The 14,325-nt window shown below is 42.3% G+C and overlaps 1 protein-coding gene across 1 annotated transcript in view; it reads right to left on the bottom strand.

The window, feature by feature from the left end:
* LOC147424349 (uncharacterized) overlaps positions 1-14,325 on the bottom strand; it is a 54,348-nt gene that overhangs the window by 26,967 nt on the left and 13,056 nt on the right. The window lies entirely within an intron of this gene.

A 14,325-nucleotide genomic window follows, 5' to 3' on the forward strand; every position in this document is an offset into this window, starting at 1 on the left:
GATTGCACAGGATCAACATCAGATGGTTGTACATGTTTTTGAAAACTCTCCCAATCACAAGTTGGTAGGATTAGGATTTTTAATATTGACCCTCTTTGGGGTTTAAGTACCTCGGCCATCTTCAACAAGGTGATATTTTCTTCTTCTGCGTCTTTCTTTTGCTAAAGTTTAGGCCCCTCGGCCAGGAACTGCAATTTGGCTAAGGTTAGGACCAAGGAGACCTAACCCCTTGGTCTTCCATGGTTGACACGTCAGCAGTTTGTGACATAACTTATTGCCCTCCAAGGCACTATCCACCCCCTCGCACATGAACAATGCAAAACACCCAATAAAAAGTTTTTTCTACGCTCAAGGTGTGCACTCTTATCATAGCCGCATGCCCCGCACTTTCTAGGGTGGGAGAAGTATTCTTTGGGGATTCATTAGCAGACAACACTCGAACGCGAGATAGTTAATGCAATAATCAAGAGAGAGAGCTCTAGTACCAATATGTCATAAAAACTAATATCTAACCAATCTAAATGATTTTCCCATATTAAACTCATCATTTAAGGTGGGAAAATAAACAGAAACAAGGGTTAGAATATGGACATGTGCTTATGGATCTGGCTTAACACAGGGCCAAAGTTAAAGGGGTCCAAATGAGAGATGGTCTGTTAAAGAGCAATGCTACCTAATGGAGCTTAAAGACCTTAGGGTTAGCTTCATTAAAGACCTCTCAAAGTTAGTGTTAAAAAGTCCTTTGACCTTAAGCAAACTAGGGCTGACCTTGAGGTGAGAGTCCTACCCAAGCATGAGGTGCTTGGCGTGCTTGCTAACTAATGTGCTTAAGGTGTTTGTGGGAACCTTGCCCAAGCTTAAGGTGTTTCTCATGCTTAAATGACTAAGGTCCTTACAGTGTTCAATTCAAACCAAGAGAGGCATAAACAATTTTCATGCTTAAATAACTAAGGTGCTTGAAGTGATCAATTCAAACATGATATCTTAAGAAGCATGAAAGACACATGTCAAGATTCTCCACATTTGGCCCTCGTGATGTGCTTGAATCCTATTGGATAGGCTTTAAAGGGATATGATGAGAATTTAGATGCATAAAAATAAATAATTAAGTTCTTTCTCTCAAAGAGAAAAAGAGGACACATGTCCAAATGTTATAATTAAATAATACAAGAGAGAGAGAGAGGGGGGTGGACCAAGCATGAGAGGGGGTATACTCTCCCCCCCCCCCCCCCCCCCACACACACACACACTCTCATTGTGTGAAGTGCAAAGTGCAAGAGCTCCATCTCCTCTCCAAGCTTGTTGAGCAATTGAGAGCCTACACCAACACTCTTGGCTATGGAATGCAAATCCAACCAAGAGCCATGCTTCAATGCTTAAGCTTGTCATCTTCTTCATCTTCATTACTATGCTATTATGTTATGCTAAGCAAGAAGAGTGATGATAAGTAAGGAACTATTTCTTTCTCCTATGCATGATTCTTCTTTCTCTTCCCTACCCTCATTTTGTAAGGTGCAGCGGATGTGAATGTTGAACCTTGCTCAAGATGAGTGCTCCGAACTGTGCTCAAGGTTCCTTTTACTTACGGAAGGGAGAGCCTTCCGTTCCTTTAGTGAGAGAGTACAAGTGATCACAAACAAAGTGGATAAACACTGTGAATGAAGGTGCTAAGACTGAGAGATAGAGAGAAAAGAATACGACACAAAAAGTTGTCAAACCCTCCTCCGTAGGCCCCACTCTCTATATCGAGAGCGGTCTACTATTGATTGCACAAATCTCTACAATGCTTGGACTTGCCGGTGATGTCGACGACGATGAGGACGACGACGAGACGAGCTGAAATCTGAAAACGTTAATGGCTGAAATCTGCAAATCTTTATCTGCTGAATTCTGATTCTATGTCGGTGACGATGGCGATGCGACGACGACACGCTGAAAACACAGATGCTGAAATCTGCATTTTCTGGGCTGAAACTGTAAATTGTGGCTGATCTGACCATGCGGCGAGGATCTGCTGCGGGGAGGTGAGATCTGCGAGGTTTGGGACTTCTACTGCGGTGTCTATCTGCTGAAAACTGAAAACGCCAGTGCAACTTGTGGTCTTGTTGGGGAGAATTTGCAAAACGCTAGGCTGTCATGCTGATGCAAAAACGCTAGGGCTGAATGTTGTGCAGATGCAAAAACGCTAGGTGTCCTGTTGTGGTCTCCTACTGCCAAGGTTGATCTGCCATGCAAAAACGCCAGGGGCTGCTGTAGATGAAAAACGCTAGGCTTCTGTTGACGCTAGGTTTGTTGTTGGGGAGTCTTGCTGAGAAGGTGTCTGTTGAACACACGGTTCCTGCTGCTCTTCTGCCAGAAAGTGCTAGCGCTAGGGTTTCTTATATACTTGCATGGCTAAATTGCCCTACCAGTTCCCAACAAAAGTCACTTAAAAATAATAAGTGAAAATTGGCTAAAATAGGGAAAATAGGTCTATGCACTATTCTGATGGAAATCTGATGATCATGTTGTGTGCAACCAAAGGATATGCATCTACTCTAAATGTCTGGACATGCACTGTCTGCGAACAGACTCACAAAAGTGCCAGAACACTTCCTAAGCTAGGCTAACTGAACTGAATTGAATCCTTGTCATGCAGTAGCTTGTCCACGTACACATAGGGTTAGATGTGCACGTGACATCCCCTCCTTTTCAAAGTGAGATACTGATACCGAATTGTACGGCGTCGACAGACATCGCCAACAGCATCTGGAATCCTCGAAAGGACTCTTCGCCGGCCCACTCTGATGCGTGGGTCATGCGATACTTCAACTTCATAAAGGTGTGCAACGCTTGCTTCTTTGGGCCGCACCGAAAGCGATACAAAGTCATCTGTGGCTCTTGCAATGCTTTAACTTCGTCTATAGTCATGCGTCTACCTTTTCCAAGAATCTCCGAGGATAAAATTCCTTAAATCACTTCCAACACAAAACATGAACATACCCATTCCACGTAAAGTGACTGGAAAAATTCTAGTCTTCTTTAAAGACTGTGCATGCAATGTAGATGAACATATAGACGAGGTGCCATACCGTTCGTCAAGCACACGCAAACAATAGAATCGAATCATGACTTTCTGATCTAAATCAATCAATTGTGGCAAATCACAAGGGAAATGCCATGCTTGATGCTCAATCCTTCTTGTGCTCTTTCTGATACTGTGTCATGCCAAGGAAGAGACATGAAATGTGAATTCCTTGGGTGCAAACATTTCAGCTTTTCATGAGTAATCCGCATACATCCGTGCTCATTCATGAGTGAATCGTGTTCATCGTGCAATATGGCATGCCTGTGAAAAGGGATCACATAAGAACGGTGACTAAAATATAGGAAAGCATCACGAATGAAACACTCGAACAATGCGTGCTGACAAATCATTCGAACACATAGTACTTCCTGTGGGGGTTCTTTGGACCTCGACTCGAGAGTCGAGATTGGTTCTTTGTGATCTATCGAATATGCAATGAGGTTAGCCTCACTAGACAAAGTATCAACTAAACCATCATCCTCGTGAACAATCACATCATTATCCTGCAAATCATCATGCTCGTGAATAATCACATCTTGATCATGCAAACCATCATGCTCGATAATCACATCTTGATCATGCAAATCATCATGCTTATCATTATCATGCAGCTCATGATGTGTGTCGTGCTTTGGAGAAGCAAAGGCTAAGAGAGTCTCCTTCTCCTGAATCTGTTTAATCTGCGCCTGCACATTAGAGAATAGTAGGACAAACTCTTGTACGCGTTGGTCTGTCTGCGCTTCATGCTCTAACCATCTTTCTTTGCGTGCGCGATCCAATTCGGCTATTCTTTCTTCGTGCTCGCGATCCAATTCTGTGTTTCTTTCTGTGGCCGCCAAGCACACTTGCTCGCACTCACGTTCATGGCTGCCATTCTTTCTTCGTGCCACACTTCTCGTTTCTACTTTGTTGTACCATCATGTCCAACATCGACTTGACCAAAGCCTCCATAGGATTTGGTGCAATGCGTGGCGTACATGGGGAAGGGGGAGGGTCAGAAAAACCTCCTGGTGGGGAAAATTCTTCTTCGCCACTGCCATGCTCATCACCTCCATGAGAAGTATCCATTCCGCTTCGGATAATGACCATCCATTGAAGTCTTGGGTTCTTAAGTTCACGAGAAACTTGAGGTCTTGTGGGTCTTGGGTTCTTGGGTTTTTGAGTCTTGAGGTTCTTAAGGTTTTGGAGTCTTGAGGTTCTTGAGGGTCTTGAGGGTCTTAAGGTTCTTCTTTAGCATGCAATCTGTGTTAGAGAAGGATCTTCTCTTACCCGAGCTCTTCTCTTTCCCGCAGGCGCACCCCTTAGCGGCCTTGCGCTCACACCAAGGTTGCTCTTTCCCACCTCACGTCGATTGGCCGGCCACTAAGTGCACGGTCCGCTCTCAATGAGTGAAAAGAGGCACAAGGGGAGGCTGGACAAGCCCTTCTTTCTTGGGTTTCCTGTCACTCTTCAAAAACACGATTAGGAATCGACACGCCCAAGAGAACTTGGGATACGTGCAACCCCAACAAGCAAAAAAAATATGTGGTTCTTGTGGTTCTTTCCTTGAGTGATACAGAACACTGCCAAAGCTCTGATACCAATGTAAGATGCAGCGGATGTGAATGTTGAACTTTGCTCAAGATGAGTGCTCCAAATTGTGTTCAAGGTTCCTTTTACTTACGGAAGGGAGAGCCTTCCGTTCTTTCGTGAGAGAGTGCAAGTGATCATAAACAAAGTGGATAAACACTGTGAATGAAGGTGCTGAGACTGAGAGATAGAGAGAGAAGAATACGACACCAAAAAGTTGTCAAACCCTCCTCTGAAGGCCCCACTCTCTATGGCGAGAGCGGTCTACTATTGATTGCACAAATCTCTACAATGCTTGGACTTGCCCACGATGTCGACGACGATGAGGACGATGACGAGACGGGCTGAAATCTGAAAACGCTAATGGCTGAAATCTGCAAATCTTTATCTGCTGAATTCTGATTCTATGTCGATGACGACGATGCGACGACGACGTGCTGAAAACGCAGATGCTGAAATTTGTGTTTTCTGGGCTGACATGTAAATTGTGGCTGATTTGACCGTGCGGCGAGGATCTGTTGCGGGGAGGTGAGGTCTGCGAGGTTTGGGACTTCTACTGCGGTGTCTGACTGCTGAAAACTGAAAACGCTGAAGCAACTTGTGGTCTTGTCGCGGAGAATCTGCAAAACGCTAGGCTGTCATGCTAATGCAAAATCGCTAGGGCTGAATGTTGTGCAGATGCAAAAACGCTAGGTGTCCTGCTGTGGTCTGCTACTTCCGAGGTTGATCTGCCATGCAAAAACGCCAGGGGTTGCTGTCGATGAAAAACGCTAGGTTTTTGCTGTTGGCAAAAACGCTAGGTTTGTTGTTGGGGAGTCTTGCTGAGAAGGTGCCTCTTGAACACACGGTTCCTGCTGCCTCTTCTGCCAAAAAGTGCTAGCGCTAGGGTTTCTTATATACTTGCATGGCTAAATTGCCCTACCCAATTCCCAACAAAAGTCACTTAAAAATAATAAGTGAAAATTGGCTAAAATAGGGAAAATAGGTCTCTGCACTGTAAAAATGCTCCTAATGGGTTCTGATGGAAAGCTGATGATCATGCTGTGTGCAACCAGAGGATATGTATGTACTCTAAGTGTCTGGACATGCACGGTCTGCGAACAGACTCACAAAAGTGCCATAACACTTCCTAAGCTAGGCGAACTGAACTGAACCCAACCCTTGTCATGAAGAAGCTTGTGCACGTACACATAGGGTTAGATGTACACATGACACATTCCCCGCTAGCTCTCTCCACCTTCAGAGGTGTTTGAGGCCTTGGAACTGAGACACGGGATAGTTTGTAACAAACTGCTGACGTGTCAAAGCCTAAAGAATGGAGCCAACTTACAGATGTGGCCGAGGGGCCTAAACCCTAAGAAGAACAAGTAACAGAAGAAGTGTCACAAAGTGATGACGTGGTTGCCCGAGAGCAGAAACCCTAACCCTAATTTTTGCCGAAAAACCCTAACTGCTGAAACCCTAATTTTGAAAACCCTAACCCTAAAACTTGCAAACCCTAATTCTAGAAACCCTAACCCTAAGGACAGCATGGAGATTTCCGAAAATTGTGCTGACTGATGACGTGGCAGGCTCTACGGATTTCCGTGATTTACGCTGGCAGCTTTTTGGCTTTGCTTTTGGACTAGAAGCTTTTGAGTTTTAGAGGCTTTTTACTGTAACTGCTTTTCAGGCCAAGGGACTTTAAATATGAGGCTAGGGCTCATTCTCTGGCATGCTTCCTGAGAAGGTGCGAAGTCTGGGTACCCGCTTGTACTTTGATGATGCAATATAAAGAAATACCGAAAGGAGCGCCAAGGTTCGAGGCCAATACTCTCTGGGGTGGAATTTCGCCACTCTGTGTCGCGTGTCGTCTCTCTCTTTCAGTTCAGTTGTTATTGAAGTGCTAAAAGTCTGTTCAGTCTATTCTTTTCTGTTGGCACGTGGTGCCCGCCTTGTGTCATAGTTAATGCTTTTTTGCAAAGTTTATGTTATGCTCGTGATGCATGAAGCATTCCATCTTCATTGCATCACCTAGGTCACAAGGAACACGAAGATTGTATTGTACCAAGTCTCTCTTGATGGGAGAATTTATAATACAAACGCCTTTTGGAGGAAGGCCGGCTCCAAATAAATCCGGTCCTCAACTATTGTCATGTTCTCTAATACTCTCTCTTGCAAAAGTATTGTTCATGCCAAGTTAACTAAGTACTATATTTATGTTGCTACCATCAATTAAGTTCACCCTCTATGTTCTCAAAGTAACCTCACAAAAATGCTCACTCTAATTCTCTTAATTCCGCTATTCTCAAAGTTCATAGGCCATTTCCATTACATTGGTATCAGAGCATTTGGTTTTTCTTTTCTTGCTTAAGAAGAGAGATCCTTAAGTAGCCTATTAATGGTTGAATTTGTTAATTATGTTAGGGTAAGTGGAATTGGGATCTATTATCGGTTTCGTTGAGCCCACTATGTGGGATCTAGTGGAGGTTTGGTCTTAATAATGGGGTCTTTTTAGACTTGCCTATGGCTTTACCATTATTGAGCCATAAGATGTCCGAAAGGAGCTAGCCCTCGGCAATTCTACAATATTAAACCTACTCCACTACTCTCTGTTATTAACCAATTCGAGCCATGGGTGTAGATCTTAAGTGCTTATTTTCAAAGGCTAAGAGAAGTAGCAACTAAGGTTTTGAATTCCCAAAGAATACACTAAGTAAACACATAAGTATAATTAGCATGGCTGACAATAACCAAGAGTATAGAATGAACATTGATAACTTTGATTTTGCACATGAAGGTGCTAATGATGATGCCTCCATGTTTGTCAATTATCTTGTTACTAGGTTGCAGCAAGCTATAGGCAACCCTACTTTGCAAGCCGAAGTTACTCAACAGCTTCGTGCTTATGGGATTTTCCTTCCTCTCCAAGAGGAGAGAGGGCTTAGGAGGCCTCTTGATGAGACCCCCAAAAGAAGACTCTCTCCCATACGAGAGGAGGAATCCAAAGAACGAGAAAGTAATGAATCCCTAAGTTCCTCTGAAGATGTGGCTCCACGAAAACGGCGGTCTAAACGATCGTCAACTCCTCCCAAGAGGAAACGGTCAACACACAGTTCTCCTCGTCGCTCCAAAAGAGAAGAGAGAAAAAAAAGGAAGAAAAGGTCAAGACAGGGGTCACCCTCTTCTCCTCCTCCTTCACCTTCCTCCTCTTCCAACGAAAGTTATGGCTCTTCTCCTAGAGAATACAAGAGAGGAGGACATCGCAAATCATGCCCTACATGGAGAAGGTCACAAAAGCTCAAGAAGTACAAAGAGGGAGGAAAGAGTATTTTTTCTCACCTATGATGGCACCTTTGGTGCCACCGACAAAGTACTTGCCTTCATTCCTAGAGAATACAAGAGGGGAGGACATCGCAAATCATACCCTGCATGGAGAAGGTCACAAAAGCTCAAGAAGTACAAAGAGGGAGGAAAGAGTATTTTTTCTCACCTATGATGGCACCTTTGGTGCCACCGACAAAGTACTGGCCTTCATCCAACAATTTGATGCGGCCTTTGGAGACGAGGGCTTCACGAGTCCTCCAAGCTACGCCATGTAGCTATGCATTTCCAAAAATCAGATCGTCAATGGTGGGCTAGCCTTCGTGGCAACAGCGAAGCCCCAAAGACATGGAAAACTCTACGAGTTTCCATCATGAAGCAATTCCTTGCAAGCCATGCAAAAGGACAAAGTACTTACCGAATGGCGCAGTTTGAAGCTTCTCTTCCCTAAGTCTATTCACAAATATGTGGAAAAGTTTTGTGATTTACATCTCAAGGCTACTATCTTCCAAAAGATAGAATTCGCCGAGCAAAAGCAATAATTTTGTGCGGGATTACCTGAAGAAATGGCCGAGTATGTCAACTCCCAACGGCCTGGTTCTATCACTGAAGTAATCCACTACACCACAGTTGCTTCCTGCATCAATTTCCAACAAGGGGCTAGACGGAATTGTCAAGCCCACGAAAAACAAAGACAAAAGTGATGCAAAGAGGAAAACCAATGCCCAAAATTCTTCCCAAAGTAATTCCAATAACAACAACAACAACAACAATTCGTCCAAGGAGAAGGGAGTTTACAAAGGTAAAAACAAACTCTCTCCTAAAGAACTTGAAGCTTTTCGCAAGGACCATAAGTGTTTTAAGTGTGGGGAGCAAGGACATGGCTATCGTTCTTGCCCCAAGAGAAATGCCCGCAGTGAGACTCTTAGAGCTTCCACCATTGAAGCTACAAAAGAGGATGCTCATTGCAAAGGATCACCTCTCTCTCCTATGCTTGGAGAAAGGTAAGGGAACATGATGCCTTCATCTTGTTTGACCCTTGCTCTACTCACAACTTCACATCAACGGAGTTGGCCACCAAGTTTGGCATTCAAGTTTTTGAGATGGGAGATACTGTAACTACTGACACAGCTTTCAAGGGACAGCAAGCATCCGTTACTCCCTTCATTGGGAAGTTGAGGCTTCATGTCCGAAGCTATGTCGACAAAGAAGACTTTTTCATCTCTCCTCTCCAACATGAGGATGCTATCCTAGGGGCACCATGGTTCAACCGCATGGCTATCAACTTGAAGTTCCCTGAAAGGAGAATCTACTTCACCTGTAGGGGAAAGAGCATGTATATAGATGCTAATAAGTCTGGTCGTACTATACCACTTGTAAATTCACCGGCTTTTGATAAGTCAATGAAAAGCTCGTTTTCTACGTACATGATTTTTGTCAAAGAATCCACTAATGACGCTAATTATTTATCAAATTAAAATGGTAGGAATCAAGAAGAATTAGACTTGTCTACTTTTCTAAATGGATTCCAAGATGTTTTTATCGATGATATCCCTATGGACTTACTCCCAAAACGAGGGGATAATGACCATTGAATTGAGCTCCTACCAGGAAGCTCACCTTCTAACAAGCCTCCTTATTGAGTTTCCCAAGCTCAACAAGAGGAGATCATGAGGCAAGTACAAGAATCGGTAGACAAAGGGATGGTGAGGCCCAGCTCCTCTCCCTTTTGTTCTCCAGTCCTTTTAGTGCAAAAGAAACATGGTACATACCGTATGTGTATGGACTATCGAGCACTAAACTATATCACTATCGAAAACAGATTTCCCGTGTCTCGGGTACAAGATATGTTTGATAAGCTACAAGGCTCTACCTCCTTGAGTAAGATTGACCTTAAAAGTGGCTATCATCAAATAAGGATAGTGGATGAAGGTATCCTAAAGACCTCGTTTCGTACAACCGTTTGGTCTTTATGAGTATCTAGTTATACCTTTTGGCTTGACTAATGCACCAGCCACATTCAATCATTTGATAGAGAAAATATTTTAGATCCTACCGCAAGTTCACTGAAGTATTCTTCGATGATATCATCATCTACTTCAAGTCCTTGAAGGAACACAAGCAACATGTCCAAGTGATTTTCAAGCATTGAGGGAGAACGATCTTTTTCTCAACCAAAAGAAAAGCGAATTTTTCCTTCAAAAGATTCAATTCTTAGGTCATATTATCTCTCAAGATGGTATTCGTATGGATCCATCGAAGTTAAGAGGTAATAAAAGCATGGCCTAATCCAAGGAATCTACATGAGCTAAGAAGCTTTATTGGTATGTGTGCATACTATAGACGCTTCATAGCAAAATTTTCTCAAATAACAGGACCATTACATGACTTAACAAAGAAGAACGTTAAGTATTCATGGACTGCTAAGGAGCAAAATGGTTTTGACAAGCTGAAAAAGAAGCATACCTCCCAACCAGTCCTCATGCTTCCGGATCTCTCAAAGCCATTAGAGGTCCAATGTGATGCTTGTGGTGATTCCCTTGAAGCAGTCTTGCTTCAAGAAGGGCATGCCATAGCATATGAGAGCCGAAGACTCAATACGGATGAACGGGTCTTGGGAATTTATGAGAAAGAGCTTTTAGCTGTTCTACATGCCCTAACGCATGGAAGCACTATTTATTGGGGACTCCATTCATTTTACAAAGAGACCACCAAAGTCTCAAGTACTTCATGACGCAAACCAAGCTTTCCGACAAACAAATGAGGTGGGCAAATTTTCTTTCGCAATTCTATTTTCATATTGCTCACATTGCTGGTAACCACAATCAAGTGGCCGATGCACTTTCACGACGACCAAAAGTTAATGCAATGTCTATAGCAACTCACAATGATCTATCTTCTATGATAGATGAATAAGCTACTGACCCTGACCCTCTTCATATCTCAGATTTTCAAACACCATGGATTGCCAACATCCATCGTGTCAGATAGAGATCTTAGAATGACCAATAATTTCTGGAAAGGTCTCTTTGAAAATCTAGGTACAAGATTGAATTTCTCTTCGACCTATCACCCACAAATGGATGGCCAAGTGAGATAGCCAATCTTACGATACTACTAAAGACTTATGTTACAAAAGTAGATCAACGCTCACAATGGGAGAAGTACTTATCTCTTGTAGAGTATGCGTACCATAATACTGTCCATACTACTACGGGAAAAGCACCTTCTGAGATCATAGAGGGAAGATCTAAAAGTCCCTTGCTACTTAAAAGTACATGGGAAGATCTTCGCTGTTGATGAGTATAGTTGTGACCTACAAAAATCTTTTCAAAAGATTAAGGAGGCTATATCCATCTCTCAACAAAGGCAAAAAGCTACTGCTGACAAGCACAGAAGAGCTTTAACATTCAAAGAAAATAATTGGGTCTTACTTAAGTTTCCCAAGGCTCGATTGAGGCAAACGATGGGTAAAAATCCTACGGACCATCAAAAGTATTATGCTAACTAGCAAAAAGATACTATGGTCCTTTTCAAATCTTGAAGCCAATCAATGACATGGCTTATCAACTCAAGTTGCCCAATCATTAGCTCATACACAATGCTTTTCGTGTGAGCCTACTTAAGCCTTACAAAGGCTAGCCACCAAAGGGACCAATAATTGAGGATCCGCCAGAGATCGAAGATCAAGAAGAGGTGTTGCAGCCCGAATCGATTCTTCGACACGAAGACAAGGTACTACGACATGGTAAGATTATCCAACGATATCTTATTAAGTTCAAAAATTATCCTTTTGAAGATGCTAGATGGATGCAAGGAATACAGCTTAAGGATAGTATGAACCTTGTCAATGCTTACAATGCTACACTAGAGTAAGCAAATGTAAATGCTTTCTAAATAAACAATATTTTTGTCTTATAAGACTAATCCTCTTTTGTGCACAAATTTAAATAGTATGCATGCTTAGAATCATGTTTGTGATGACGACGTCTCTCAAACACCAAGTAGAATTTGTCACTCTACTTCGGGAGTATGATATAGACTAAAGAGCAGACATGCTTGCGGCAGCTACGTCTCCCAAGCACCAAATGAACTAGTCATCCATTCTGGAATGATGTCATAGGGTGAAAAGGGATCCTCTATCCGCTAAGAAACGTAGACTAATGACTAAGACTTTATCTCTTCTACCTCATAGTCGAGGACGACTATGATTTCAAGAGACAAATAATGTCATAAAAACTAATATCTAACCAACCCTATAATTTTCTCATATTAAATTGATCATTTAATGTGGGAGAATAAACGGGAACAAGGGTTATAATATAGACATGTGCTTATGGATCTGTCTTAACACGGGGCCAAGGCTTAAGGGGTCCAAATGAGAGATGGTCTGTTAAAGAGTAATGCTACCTAATGGAGCTTAAAGACCTTAGGGTTAGCTTCATTAAAGACCTCCAAAAGTTAGTGTTAAAAAATCCTTTGACCTTAAGCAAGCTAGAGCTGACCTTGAGGTGGGAGTCCTACCCAAGCATGAGGTACTTGTCTTGCTTGCTAACTAAGGTGCTTAAGGTGTTTGTGGAAACGTTGCCCAAACTTGAGATCTTTCTCATGCTTAAATGACTAAGGTTCTTAAAAGTTCAATTCAAACATGATCTTTCAAGAGGCATAAATGATTTTCATGCTTAAATGACTAAGGTGCTTGAAGTGTTCAATTCAAACATGATATCTTAAGAAGCATAAAAGACACTAGATCCTCCCCATTTGGCCCTCATGATGTGCTTGAATCCTATTGGATAGGCTTTAAAGGGGTGCAATGAGAATTAAGATTCATAAAAATAAATAATTAAGTTCTTTCTCTCAAAGAAGAAAAAGAGGACACGTGTCCAAATAATATAATTAAATGATACAAGAGAGAGAGGGGTGGACCAAGCATGAGAGGGGGTATACTCTCCTCCAGACACACACACATACACACTCTCATTGTGTAAAGTGCAAAGTGCAAGAGCTCTATCTCCTCTCCAAGCTTGTTGAGCAGTTGGGAGTCTACACCAACACTCTTGGCTATGGAATGCAAATCCAACCAAGAGCCATGCTTCAATGCTTAAGCTTGCCATCCTCTTCATCTTCATTACTATGCTATTATGCTATGCTAAGCAAGAAGTGTGATGATAAGTACGGAACTATTTCTTTCTCCTATAAATGATTCTTCTTTCTCTTCCCTACTCTCATTCCCCGCTAGCTCTCTCCACCTTCGGAGGTGTTTGAGGCCTTGGAACTGAGGCTTGGGATAATTAATGCTTTTTTACAAAGTTTATGTTATGCTCGTGATACATGAAGCTTTCCATCTTCATTGCATCACCTAGGTCACAAGGAACACAAAGATTGTATTGTACCAAGTCTCTTTTGATGGGAGAATCTATAATACAAACGCCTTTTGGAGGGGACCGGCTCCAAGTAAATCCGGTCCTCAACTATTGTCATGTTCTCTAATACACTCTCTTGCAAAAGTATTGTTCATGCCAAGTTGATTAAGTACTATGTTTATGTTACTACCATCAATTAAGTTCACCCTCTATGTTCTCAAAGTAACCTCACACAAATGCTCACTCTAATTCTCTTAATTCCGCTATTCTCAAAGTTCATAGGTCATTTCCATTACACAATATATGGCGCAGTGAATAATAAAATTGACAATGAGTTAGAATCACACTAACCAAAACTTGCCTGATTGTGCTACTACTCTTTGGTTCTTTGCTCATGATAAGTTCCTTGATCTTGTAAAGAGATAAGAGATAGAGAGAGGTTAAGGTTATACCCATGAGAGACAAAGAGGGAAATCACACCGCAATGGGGTTCAACCAACCCTCTCAAGGACCCCCACTCCGTCATAAAATTAGTATTTGCTTCATTGCACAAACGATGTTTACAAGAACCGTAACTTGATGCTCATACAATCATACGATCATATGATGCAAAAAATACATTGTATTGTAGTTTATATCTTACGGTAATTAATTTGAAATAATATTAAAAACCATCAAATAAATTTCCAAATTACTTCATGACTTAGGACCATAACTAGGGCTAAGGAACTCCGTAAAGACTCGTGAATATGAGCACTAAGAACAAAGACTCAAGGCAATGTCTGCAATGATAAGTTTAAAAAAGGCAGCCTGTATTTGAGTATGTTCGGCCATCAGACCGTACACCCATACATTATGGGCAGTCATACACCGTGCAGACACTTCCATGCATGCAATGATGACGATCCCGTCAATGTAGATCGATCATCCAACTGAATGAGGACTCGGGCTGTCCACTCTCTCTGAGGCCCCCATTTCGCTCTACACGATGGTTCCAGGTAGCTTCTGCAATGAGACAACTCT

The sequence above is a fragment of the Adiantum capillus-veneris genome, chromosome 25 (genome assembly GCF_014529385.1).
Source record: "Adiantum capillus-veneris isolate H3 chromosome 25, ASM1452938v2, whole genome shotgun sequence".
Classification (NCBI taxonomy): domain Eukaryota; kingdom Viridiplantae; phylum Streptophyta; class Polypodiopsida; order Polypodiales; family Pteridaceae; genus Adiantum; species Adiantum capillus-veneris.